Genomic DNA, 12,480 nt, shown 5'->3' with positions numbered 1-12,480 from the left:
AGCGTGTATTCAAATCATTATTATTTTTTATGGGCGCACATCTTAGACATGACACCAATATTTTGACGCGCTTATTTATTGAACACTTGACATTTATTTATTATTTTTTTGTATGCGCATGGGCGTACGATTTAAATATTTGTATTGGACATTGTATTTGGGTACCGCTCGACTCCTTGGGTGCCCAATAGCTTTAATTCTTTAGTGGGACAAAAGCAAAAGCATGCTAATTGTAAATTGGGCTATTTTTTTTAGCTTGGAGATGAATAATATATTAAATACATGCTTTGTGGAGTGCTCACACAAGGCATGGGGGAAAATTGTACCCAATTAGTCTCTTGCTTCATGTTGTGCAAGCTTTCTTCCTTGTTCTTTGTGCAAAAGTAGAGTTCTTTTATTCTTGGGAACCTTCCAGGGCTCACTACGCGCGCATACATCGTCCAATCTGCACACTACATTTCATCGTTCTCTTCTCTTTTTTAGTAAAAATGTCAAATTTGGATATGCTTTGTTGATCCTAATAGTCCAATTCATTGATACAAGCTATCAAAAGATGAAACTTGAAGTTAATACTCGAGATTTCAAAAATTGAGAGCTTTTCTTAAAGTTGAAATATCTAAGGTCTGACATATTTTGGTAGTTATAACTGAGACATGGATTTTGGGACCCATTTTTTAAGCATTTGAGTTCATTCTTAGAGCGGAAAAGTGGCTGGGAGGTATCAAGGACCAAATGTTCATGCAAAATTGAACGATGGCAGATGGTCAAGCTAGAGTTTTTCTAAGTGGATTTCGACGCCAGGAATCCAACGGAAGTCTCCCTTCACCGATCGGAGGTCGTTTGACCCCCATTTAATCCCCACAAGGTTTAGCGCTCTAAAGTAGTTATGTGGTTTGGAAGCCCAAAAGTGGATGATAGGTCAAGGTTTATAGATTTCGATGTTACGGAGCCAGCCGTCCTATCAGATCGCAATTTCGAGTGTGTTTGCCCCTCCAAACAAGCTAAAAACCCTCACGAAGTAGTGTGAAAGTGGGTTTCCAAAGTGGACATTTAATAAATGACATAAAATGAAATGTAAATGAAGAAAACATGCAAATTCTTGCCCGACAAGAGGAGGGGACATTTTTTGTTTTGTGCCCCATTTTTGGATGGATTTGTGTCTCTTCAATACAATGCAATAGAGAGAGAGAGAGAGAGAGAGAGAGAGAGAGAGAGAGAGAGAGAGAGAGAGAGAGAGAGAGAGAGAGAGAGAGAGAGAGAGAGAGAGAGAGAGAGAGAGAGAGAGAGAGAGAGAGAGAGAAGCCTGATCTACATGCCAAGAGCAAGATTTTGATTGTAAGCATGTGAAATATGATCAAGGAAATGAAATTTTGATTTCTTAATCTTACTCTCTCCTCTCTCCTCTTGCTGCCCGTTCATATGCTTGATTCTATGAGAGAAGGGGGTGGTGTTTGATGAAAGACGCTGATGGAGTGATGGTGCTAGAGTGCAAATGATCATAGATCGGGCTGTGGAAGATTATCAACGGCCAAGAAAGAGCGTCAGCCGCGGCGGCCTCCCAACCTTGAAATATGAGTCTCAAAAAGTGTATTTTTATGCATAAGCGATTGTTTTACTTGTTTTATGATAGATTTTGATTGAATTTTTTGGAAATTGTTGTCTTTGGTTAGTAATGCCGTAATCTATCAGAGATGCTGAAGAAAATAAGAAAATTTAGTCACATAATAATTTATACATAAACCCGCGACTATGCGATTTTAAAGAAAATGGTCAATTAATTTGGGATTTTTGTGGTGTTTATGGGGTTTGTGTGGAATAAAATATGATAAAAAGTTAATTCTCATTACTATACATGATCAATCCAAATTGAAAAATCAGAAAATATCATATTTTATGCATAAAAGAATAATAATAAATAGAACAAATAGATAAAAATAAGTTTTTTGCATTGGAAAATTTTTAAAAAATAAGATTTATGTGTGTGGATGTATGACATGGCTAGATCATGAGGGATGACCCTCAGTTTAGCCTTGCCTTTGCATTCAAGTGGAGTCTTTATCACTTTTATAAAGAAAAACACATTAAAAATGCTTCATACACCTATCAACGCATGCATAACCTAAGTAGTAGGGAGAAGGAGAAGTTTTGAGGGTTTCTAATTTACTAATAAGATTCTAAATTCTGATCTTTTGCTGAGGCATGGCATATAAGACACTTATGGATTAAATTTAAGAGGGTCTAGCAGCACGAGAATGCTTGGTGCTGACCCTCAGAAATGCAGCATTACATGTAGATTAAAATAATTGAAAGAACTGTCTTTACACCTCACAACATTGATTTCTAAATGATAAAATGATTGAGAAATATATTTGTCATACACAATTGCGTTGCACGCAACTCATGGTATCATTACTGGATGCATTGCAATTGTATTCATGCATATGATCTACGTTGAGTATGTGAGATATCCTAAGCGGTAGGTTTAGATGTTCGGTTTCTTTGGGGACTATTTAGTGAGGAGAATATCTATATCTCCTGGAATGTTTAAAGATAAGAGTGGATTTTTTGACGTATGTGCTATTTATATTAGCAGTGCATCGAGGGGCCAATCCTCATTGAGGTGTAGGAGAGCCGCAGTGGAGCCACGACATTCAGCCAAGGGATGCCTTCTCTGTCTATGCCTATGTGGTGTTTTACACTGATATGTATAGGGACTCACTCTAAGGAATGTGGGGAAGTATTAACCATTGGATCACAATTCGAAACAAACACGAAATTTATGATAGAAGTTAGGGCACTGTGTCCCTTAGACGCTCCTGGCAGTGAGGCTAAGAGGGTGTGTTCGTTGAGTGTTGAGAGGCCCGGCTAGTGTCTAGAGGGTCATTGTTGGGCCAATTTTCGGTCCCGATAGGTGGTGCATTTTCTAGGAGCTGCTTGTATGTAAAGTTCTAAATCTCCTTCCTTGTGTAAACTACCCCTTATAGGAAAGGGGGATAATGATAAGGAAAATTTTATTAAATTTTTTTCGATAAATGCAAATTTTTTAAATCCCCCCCAGCCGACAGTCATGCTGGAGGGGAAGGGGAATAGTAAGGTTGCAAAAGCTCCTCGCTGGAGCTCGTAGAGGGACACATCCATGCCGCCTGACACATAGGAGAGGGAGGATCCCCCTCCCCTCCCCTATTTAAACGCTGCGTTGCTGTTGCTAGCGGGAAAAGGTGATCAAAATTGAAGAGAGTGGGAGGTTAAGGCTCTGGGAGGGAAGAAGAGATTCATGACGCCGTGCTACCATAAGGAAAGGGGGGGGGGGGGGGGGGAAGTCGTCTGACTGACGGCCGTTGCCGTCTAATTGCGCCGTCCTGTATCAGAAGGGAAGGAGGGAGGAGCCGCCTCCATTAAAGCCAGCGCCAGCGCCTGCAGACTACCCACCGTCGCCGCCGTCGACTGATGACCTTGTTATTACCCCCCCACATAATCTTTTGGAAGTCAGAAGCTTCCAAAGGGGGGGCCTCCTTAACCCCCCTTCCTATACCTTTTTATTAACCCCCCTAGTTTTAATCCTTTTAAGGGCCTTTCACCCCCTTCTTGTGCCTCACCAAATTGAACTCATATGTATATGAGGAAGTAACCCGTGTAATCCCCGCCGACAGGATTAAAGTGTTGGGCTACCATGAGAAGTATGGATTCCAACGGAAAGGATATCCTGAACTTCCAATGACTTACCGATTCCTGAAGATCCATGACCCGAAACCATACTATTATATAGTTCTTGTAGATAAATGTAATACAATGTTGTTCTCCCCAAACTAAATCTAACAGTTGGCTTATCATCGCAAGAAATGTTGTATTCAAAAGGGGCTATGCCCATATAAATACAAATAAGACTTCTTTTTATCAATGTTTGATTGTGCAAGAGAATTGATAAAAAGTTAAGTAGCTACATTGTTTACGTGTTAGTAGAATTGAAGATGTAATATAAATCAATAATGATTATCATATAATAACATTAAGAAACCTTTATCCAGGCACAACCCCAGGTACAGGTTCCTAGTTCGCCTCCTACATCAAGTACTGTTGTAATCCAGGAGAAGAAGTTCCTTCTCAAGCAGATTAAGCCACCCGAGTTTGACGGGAGAGGCAGATTCGTCCAAGCTGATGCTGAAATTTGGATTGAATCCATGGAGGATTACTTCGAAGTAGCCGGTACTGCACCCGCCAATCAGGCTATGCTCGCCAAGCTAAAGCTCACCGGTGAAGCCAGGCTTTGGTGGAAGAAATGGTGCAGGGTCGATCAAGGGATCGCAGAGGGATCCGTTACCTGGGAGAAGCTGAAGAAAGCCGTGCAGGAAAGATACTTGCCACCTACATATTGCACGCAGAAGATGAATGAGTTCTACAAGCTAAAGCAGTTGGGGCTCACGCTTGATGCATACTATTCTAAGTTTGTCTCACTTCTTAAGTATGCACCGCAGATGGACATGACACAGTAGGTGTCCAAATTTTGCATGGGTTTAAATCCACCAGTAAATACCCGTCTCGAATCTTTGCGTCCATTAGATCTTCAGGACACACTCATTCGAGCGGCGCCTATAATTGAGGAGGTGCAGGCTAGACTAAGGGGTAACAAAACTTGGTCTTATAATGACCCGAACAGAGGAGCATTCAGACCTCAAATGAAGAGAGTTCAAGGTCATAATCAGGGGCAAAGAAAGAAAGCAAATACTAACAATGTCAACAACTTTGTTCCTACTCAAAGAAATGGCCGAAACCTTCGAAACCTCCGTTGTTTCCACTGCAACGAACCCAGTCACTTCAAGAGGCAATGTCCCAAGCTTGGTGGAGAACATCGCCAAGTGCCTTTCCAAGGAATAGGGCGTGGTCAAGGAGCCACTACCCGAGGAAGAGGAAGAAGCGCCTACATCACCAATAGGCAAATGTGCGAAGAAGAAGAAGAAGAAGATCCAACCATGGGAGCAGAGTTTTAAAGAGCGACAGTCCATGCCGCTCTACCCAAGAAAGGGCCGAATCGCCAGTTCTCGGTGATTCAAACACCATCAAACTATCAAGGTAAAAGTTTTAAGACCTTGATTGATTGTGGCAGTACACATTCCTTTATCTCACCAGCATGTGCAAAAAGATTAGGAATAGCCACAGTAGAAGCACCTACCCTGCTTGTGGAATTGGCAAATGGTCGTGAGGTTACTTGTACCAGGCAAACTGCTAAGGTGGAATTCTTTCTGGGAGGAAAGAAGACTTCGGTCAAATTCAGAGTCATTAATTTTTGTATCCATGAGTGTCTACTCGGAATGGATTGTGGCTTAAGCCTAACAACACCCACATTCATTATGGGAAGGGTCAAGTTTCCTTTCGAAACTCTAAAAGGGAATTAGTCACAACCCAAGGTGAGGCTGGAATACCAAGAATCCAATTGGCCAAAGTATCTCGGATCATAAAAGGAGTCAGAAAAGGATTACATGTCTACTTGATCAAACTCAACAAGTTAGATCAGAAGCAAGAGTCTAATGAAGGACCTTCTTGGCTAAAGGAATACGTGGACGTATTCCCTGAAGAGTTGACTGAACTCCCACCTCAAAGAGAAGTGGATCATGAGATTAAGTTAGTACCAAGAGCTGCACCAATTGCAAAGAGACCTTATAGAATGTCCATACCAGAAGCAATTGAGCTGAAAGAACAACTCAAGCAACTGCTAGATCAGGGCTACATCTGTCCTAGCAGTTCACCGTGGGGAGCTCCAGTAATATTTCAGAAAAAGAAAGATGGGACACTTCGACTAGGTATTGATTACCGAGGATTGAATCAATCAACGGTCAAGAACAAGTACCCTATCCCTAGAATAGATGAGCTTCTTAATCATCTTCAGGGTGCAAAGATCTTCTCCAAAATTGATCTCAGGTCAGGTTATTATCAAATAAGGATCAAGGAAGAAGATATCCCAAAGACAGCCTTCAATACAAGATATGGGCACTTTGAGTTCCTAGTTATGTCATTCGGACTTACAAATGCACTTACCACATTCAACAGGTTAATGCAGGATATCTTTAGGCCATATCTTGATGATTTCGTGCTTGTCTTCTTCGATGACACTTTAGTCTATTTCAAACAGGAAGAGGATCATGAACCCCAACTTCGGATTGTCCTTGAGACAATGAGGTTACATAAGTTGTATGCTAAGATGAATAAGTGTGCATTCTTCAAGCGTCAGATTGAATACCTGGGATTCATAGTATCAGCGGAAGGAATCTCAGTGGACCCAGCCAAGGTCAGAGATGTGCTTGAATGGCCAATACCAACATCTATCAAAGAGATACGTAGCTTTCTTGGATTGAGAGGATGGTATAGGGTCCTCATAAAAAATTGTGCTTTGATTGCAGCACCCCTGATGGACTTATTGAAGAAGCAAACTTCCATTGCATGGTCAACTCTCGAACAAAATAGCTTCAACAGATTGAAGCAAAGTTTGGTATCAGCACCTATTTTAAAACTTCCAGACCTCAATAAAGAGTTTGAGGTAGTAACTAATGCTAGCATACTTGCCTTGGGATGTGTACTCATGCAGGAAGGTCATCCAGTAGCATACTCTTCAAGGAAATTGAAGAGTCATGAAAAGAATTATGCTACGCATGATCTGGAATTGCCAGCTGTCATCCATGCTCTAAAGCTTTGGAGACACTACCTGTTGGGTAACAAGTTTACTCTAGCAACTGACCATAAGAGTCTCAAATGGATTTTTACCCAGAATGAGCTCAACATGAGGCAACGTTGGTGGATTGAAGTGTTGGAGGAGTATGACTTTGAAATCAAGTACCGACCAGGAAAAGAGAATGTAGTTGCCAATGCACTCAGTCCCAATGCATTCCTTAATTCCCTTATCTTGCAAAATCCATCAACAGCTAGATCTCTAGCTACAAAAGTATTTATGCCAAATAACCCTATACTTGAGCTAGTTAGAGAGGATGCATGCCATGATCCAGCCTACCAAACGATGCTAAGGGAGATCTCTATCAAGGATCAGAATCAAAAGTTGCAGGCTAAGTATCATGAATTTTCTATGAATAGTGGGCTTGTCTACTATAGAACAAGGCTATGTATACCAACAAGCCAGTCACTTAAGCATAAGATATTGTGGGAAGCTCATGATTCCCCTTTCGCAGGACATCCTGGCTATGCCAAGACTCTCAATGCAGTTAGGAAGAGCTACCATTGGGAGAGGCTCAAAGGTGATGTTCTCAAATATGTCACCGAGTGTTTGTCTTGTCAACGTATCAAAGCCGAACATGTCATGATGCCAGGGAAACTGCAACCGCTTGACATTCCCCAAATGAAATGGGAATTCATCAGCATGGATTTTGTTGTAGGCCTACCCCAAGTCTAGGGAAGATACAACTCCATCGTGGTTGTGGTTGACATGCACAGCCGAAAAGTGCAAGAGTGCATTGTCTCAGATTGAAACGCCCTTCTTGGTGTAGCAAGAGAGCAGTATATGCTATGGGCAAGGGCTTTAGCCCTTGGTTGCTCTGTTTTTTTGATTTGAGGCCATTTTGGGGCCTATTTTGGAGGCGGAAGTTTTCTGCACGCACTCAGGAAAAGGTCCCATTTTATGCTGTGTGACCACTGTTCTACAGGTCGGTGAAAAGTTACTATAGAAATTGCATCGTATGCCTATGTGCAGAGACATTGGGAGTTACAGATTCATCCTTGTTGCCTGTTGATGTAAAATTGTCACTAGAAAGTGACTGTGTGGTCAAATACCACTTTCGTCAGTTTTGCAGATTTTCCCTTGTGAGGCTGAAGCTGTGTTTTTTGCAGTGACATAATTTTTTGCAGTGTTCTGTAATGGCGTCTGATTCTCTTTCACAGATTGTCATTGAAAAGCTTGACAAGAACAACTTCCAAGCATGGAAGTTTAGAATGACGAATTTCCTTATGGGAAAAGGATATTGGAAATTTGTTGCAGGAAATGAAGAAGAACCAGTTCTTCCTGATGTTCCCAATCAATAGCAAATGCAGGCATTTAAAGCATGGCATGAGAGAGCCAGGAAAGTTATGTACTGGCTGTCTATCAGCATTTCAGACTCTATGATTGTGCATATTTAAGATGCAAGTATGCCAAAGGAGGCATGGGATACTTTGTTAAAAATATATAGCACAAATACACAAGCCAGGAAAATGGAGTTCAAACAAAAGTTGCACAATGTGCAAAGAGAAAGTATGAGCATCAATGACTACCACATGAAGGTCAAGAAGATTGCATATGCACTTGCTTCCATTGGGTCGCCAGTGGAAGATGATGATTTAGTTTCTCTGACCTTGAATGGTCTAGGAAAGGATTATGCACAGTTTCGAACATCCATTTCCGTCCGTGAAAGATTTCCTGATTTTGAGGAGTTGATTGCTCTTCTAATTTTTGAGGAGCAGAGAAATGGTGGTGCGTCTTCTTCAGGAGGAACTTCAAAAGAAGTTGTCTTCTACTCAAATGCTAGAAGAGGTAGAGGTAGAGGTAGAGGAGGCCGATCTGGAGGCCGTGGTAGAAATCAGAATATGCAGCAAACTCAAGAGAACCAGTCCTTTGGAGGAGGACGTGGTAACTTTAGAGGCAGGGGGAGCCAAAGAAGTCGTGGTGGATGGTAAAGAGGCCAAAATGCAAACAGCAATGTTGAATGCTACTATTGTGGTAAAATGGGTCATATGGCTAAAGACTGCTATAAAAAGCAGAATGACATCATGAATGGAAAATTGCAACAAGGGAATTATGCATCCTCTAGTAGACAGGGTGATGATAGAAATGAGCATTTGGTTATGGTGCATCACATGACCAATTCTGTGACAAGTGCAAAAGAAAGCAACGATGTGTGGTATATTGACTCAGGTGCATCAAACCACATGACAGGTCATGCAGAATGGATGTAGGATGTAAGGAAAATGGAAAAACTAGGATTTGTGGAGACTGGTGATGATACTGCACATCCCATTGTGCAAATTGGAAAAATTTCTTTGTCTATGCAGGATGGGAAAAAGAAATACATGTCGGATGTATTTCATGTCTCGAATATCACCAAGAACCTAGTTTCTGTCGGTCAAATGGTTGAGCAGGGCTTGCAGGTAAGATTTAATTCTCATGGATGCTTTGTTGAGGATATGAAAAATAAAGGTCGCTTGATAGCAAAAGGAAAGAAGAAAGGCAGAATGTTTACGTTGGAAGCAGACATGCCTGAATTGAGTGTAGCAATGTTTGCACATGGGACTGGTGTAGTTGCAGATATTGATATCTGGCATAAATGCATTGGTCATGTTAATGTACAGCGACTTAAATCAATGCAAGTCCAAAATATTGTTGCAGGATTGCCTAAATTCAAGGTTGCAGAAATGCATAAGGTATGTGAAGCCTGTCAATTTGGAAAATAGGCAAGGAAACCATTTCCTAGACATGTTCAAGAGAGTAAGAAGCCATTGGAATTAATCCACTCTGATGTGTGGAGTACTAAAGCTGTATCTATTGGAGGCTGTCATTATTTTGTCACTTTTATTGATGACTATAGCAGAAAAGTTTGGGTGTATTTTATGAAAAAGAAAAGTGAAGTGTTTGGGCATTTCAAAACTCTTAAAGCTATGGTTGAAAAAGAAACATGCCTGCAAATAAAATGCCTAAGGTCAGATGGAGGGGGAGAGTACCTCTCAAATGAGTTTGCAAGGTTCTTGCAAGAGCATGGCATAAAGCAGCAATATTCATGCAGTCATACCCCACAACAAAATGGAATTGCAAAAAGGAAAAAGAGGCATATTGGAGAGGTATCTCGTGCCATGCTCAATGAAAAAGACCTGCCATATTTTTACTGGGCTGAAGCAGTTGCTACAACAGTCTACATAATGAACATGACTCCCACTGCAGCAATACATGGGATGACTCCAGAGGAGAGATATACTGGTAGGAAACCAGCTATTTCTCATTTGAAAATTTTTGGTTGCATTGCCTATGTTCATGTGCTAGATGACTTGAGATCCAAGTTGGATCCAAAAGCTGAGAAGTGTATTTGTACTCTCTACAGCAAAAAGGGTATAGATGCTATAACCCTTCTACTCGTAAGTTTACAGTGAGCAGAGATGTTGTTTTTGATGAGATGAGTAGCTGGTATAAACCAGTAAATGTGATTGATAATGTAGATGCACAAAATGGTAATGCTGCACAGAATTCACAGCAGCAGTCACAAGATATTAGTGGACATGGAGCGTCCTCTAGCAGTGGTTCACATTCTTCGTCATGGATAGGCAGATTGAGATCATGAGAATCTTCTCAAAGCAATGCAGATAGTGGTATGCAGGTACCACAAAAAGGAAAAGAGAAGGTAGATCAGCCCATATTTGATGTGAATGCAAGTCACTCTTATGTGGATGGTGAATCCAGTGGCTCAGAACAGAGCATTGATGATGAGTTGGGTATTCCTTCTATTGTTACACCTGGAGTAAGGAAGACTAGGGATGGTTTGAGAGCATCCGGGAGTGAACCTGCTTTGCGCAGGTCTACCAGAGCTAGGTATCATGTGGATAGACTGAAATATGATGGATTTATAGCCATTCACTATGCCTATATGGTCAAAGTGATACAAGAACTAGAACCCACTTCTTTTGAGCAAGCCATGGGAAAAGAAAAATGGGAGAAAGCCATGGATGAAGAAATGGATGCCTTGGAAGCAAATGCTACATGGGAATTGGTACCTTTGCCTAAAGATAAGAATGCAATTGGCTGTAAGTGGGTTTATAAGGTGAAGCACAATGCAGATGGTTCTGTGAATAGATACAAGGAAAGATTAGTAGTCAAGGGGTATGCACAAACATATGGCATTGATTATGAAGAAACATTCAATCCGCTTGTAAGGATGGCAACCGTAAGAGCAGTCATTGCTATGACTACATCAAAGGGATGGTCTTTATATCAGATGGATGTAAAGAATGCCTTCTTGCATGGTGATTTGCAAGAAGAGGTCTATATGGAGCAGCCACTAGTTTATGTGCATGTTGTTCATCCTGAGTTTGTTTGCAGGTTGAAGAAAGCCTTGTATGGCTTGAAGCAAGCACCTAGAGTATGGTCTGACAAGATAGGACAGTATCTTGTCACTATTGCCTTTCAGATTTCCAAGGCAGATTTCTCACTTTATGTGAGAAAAACAGAGAAATGTATTATGCTACTTGTCATTTATGTTGATGATTTGATTATGACATGTGACAGTGATGAAGATATCCTTCATGTGAAAATGCTATTGAAGCAAAAGTTTGAGATGAAAGATTTGGGAGAGCTGCGTTATTTCTTGGGCATTGAGGTGATTAGATCACCAAGTGGAATATGGCTCTTGCAGAGACAGTATGGATTGGACATGCTGTCCAAATATGGGATGACAGGCTGTAAGCCTATTTCAGTTCCTTCGGAGTAGAATGTGAAGCTGAGCGCGTAGATGCAGGTGAGCTTCTGGAAGACCCTACTATGTATAGACGCATAGTAGCAAGTTTGATTTATATGACTATTACCATGCCAGATTTGAGCTATGCTGTTGGATTGGTAAGTTAGTTTATGCAGGCTCCAAGGAAACCGCATTTGGATGCGGCTAGACGCATACTCAGGTATGTGAAGTCCACATTGCAGTATGGACTACTTTATGAGACTAGGATTCAGATACAGTTGCATGGATACACTGATGCTGATTGGGCTGGTAGTATTTCTGATAGACGATCTACCAGTGGATATGTGTTCTCTTTTGGGAGTGCTGCAATCACTTGGAGCAGCAAGAAACAACCTATAGTTGCCTTGTCGAGCACAGAGGCTGAGTACAGGGGCGTAGCAATGGCTGTATGTGAGGTAGCTTGGTTGCATAAGCTACTTTATGATATGCATCAGATGGGCCAGTTGTCATTTATTGTGACAACATGAGTAGTATACACTTGGCAAATAACCCAGTCTATCATGCTAGAATAAAGCACATTGAGATGCATTATCACTATGTATGAGAGAGGGTTTTACTAGGTCTTATTGATCTAGTTTATGTCAGCACAGAGGATCAGGTAGTTGACATATTTACGAAGGCATTGGGCACAGAGAAGCTGCGCAAGTTCAGAGACCTGCTTGGTGTGCATGAATTGGGATTGAGCTCGAGGGGGAAGTGTTGAGATATCGAGCTCCTTTCGTGGTATGCCAGGGTGACCGTTGTGCATTTATGTCACCGACTTGTTAGTTGTGGATGCGGTTGGTACACTGCCCATGAATAATAGCTAGATGACAGCTATCCTTATCTACTCTAGTTTGTGGCTCAGTTAGTATGCCACCTTAGTTAGTTGAGTTTGGTTTGAGACCCATATATAGGGTTCTTCTATTTCTATGTACTTGAGTTCTTTTGGCTTACACAACTAAGAAGAGGAAAACTGTTTTCAGCCTCCACCTTTGTGTGTATTCCCCCATTGTGCAAGCAAGAAAGC

This window comes from Lygodium microphyllum, chromosome 28, assembly GCF_053477565.2.
Source record: "Lygodium microphyllum isolate KBCC chromosome 28, Lygodium_microphyllum_v1.1.10, whole genome shotgun sequence".
Taxonomy (NCBI): Eukaryota; Viridiplantae; Streptophyta; class Polypodiopsida; order Schizaeales; family Lygodiaceae; genus Lygodium; species Lygodium microphyllum.
Note: the sequence above shows the minus strand (reverse complement) of the source record.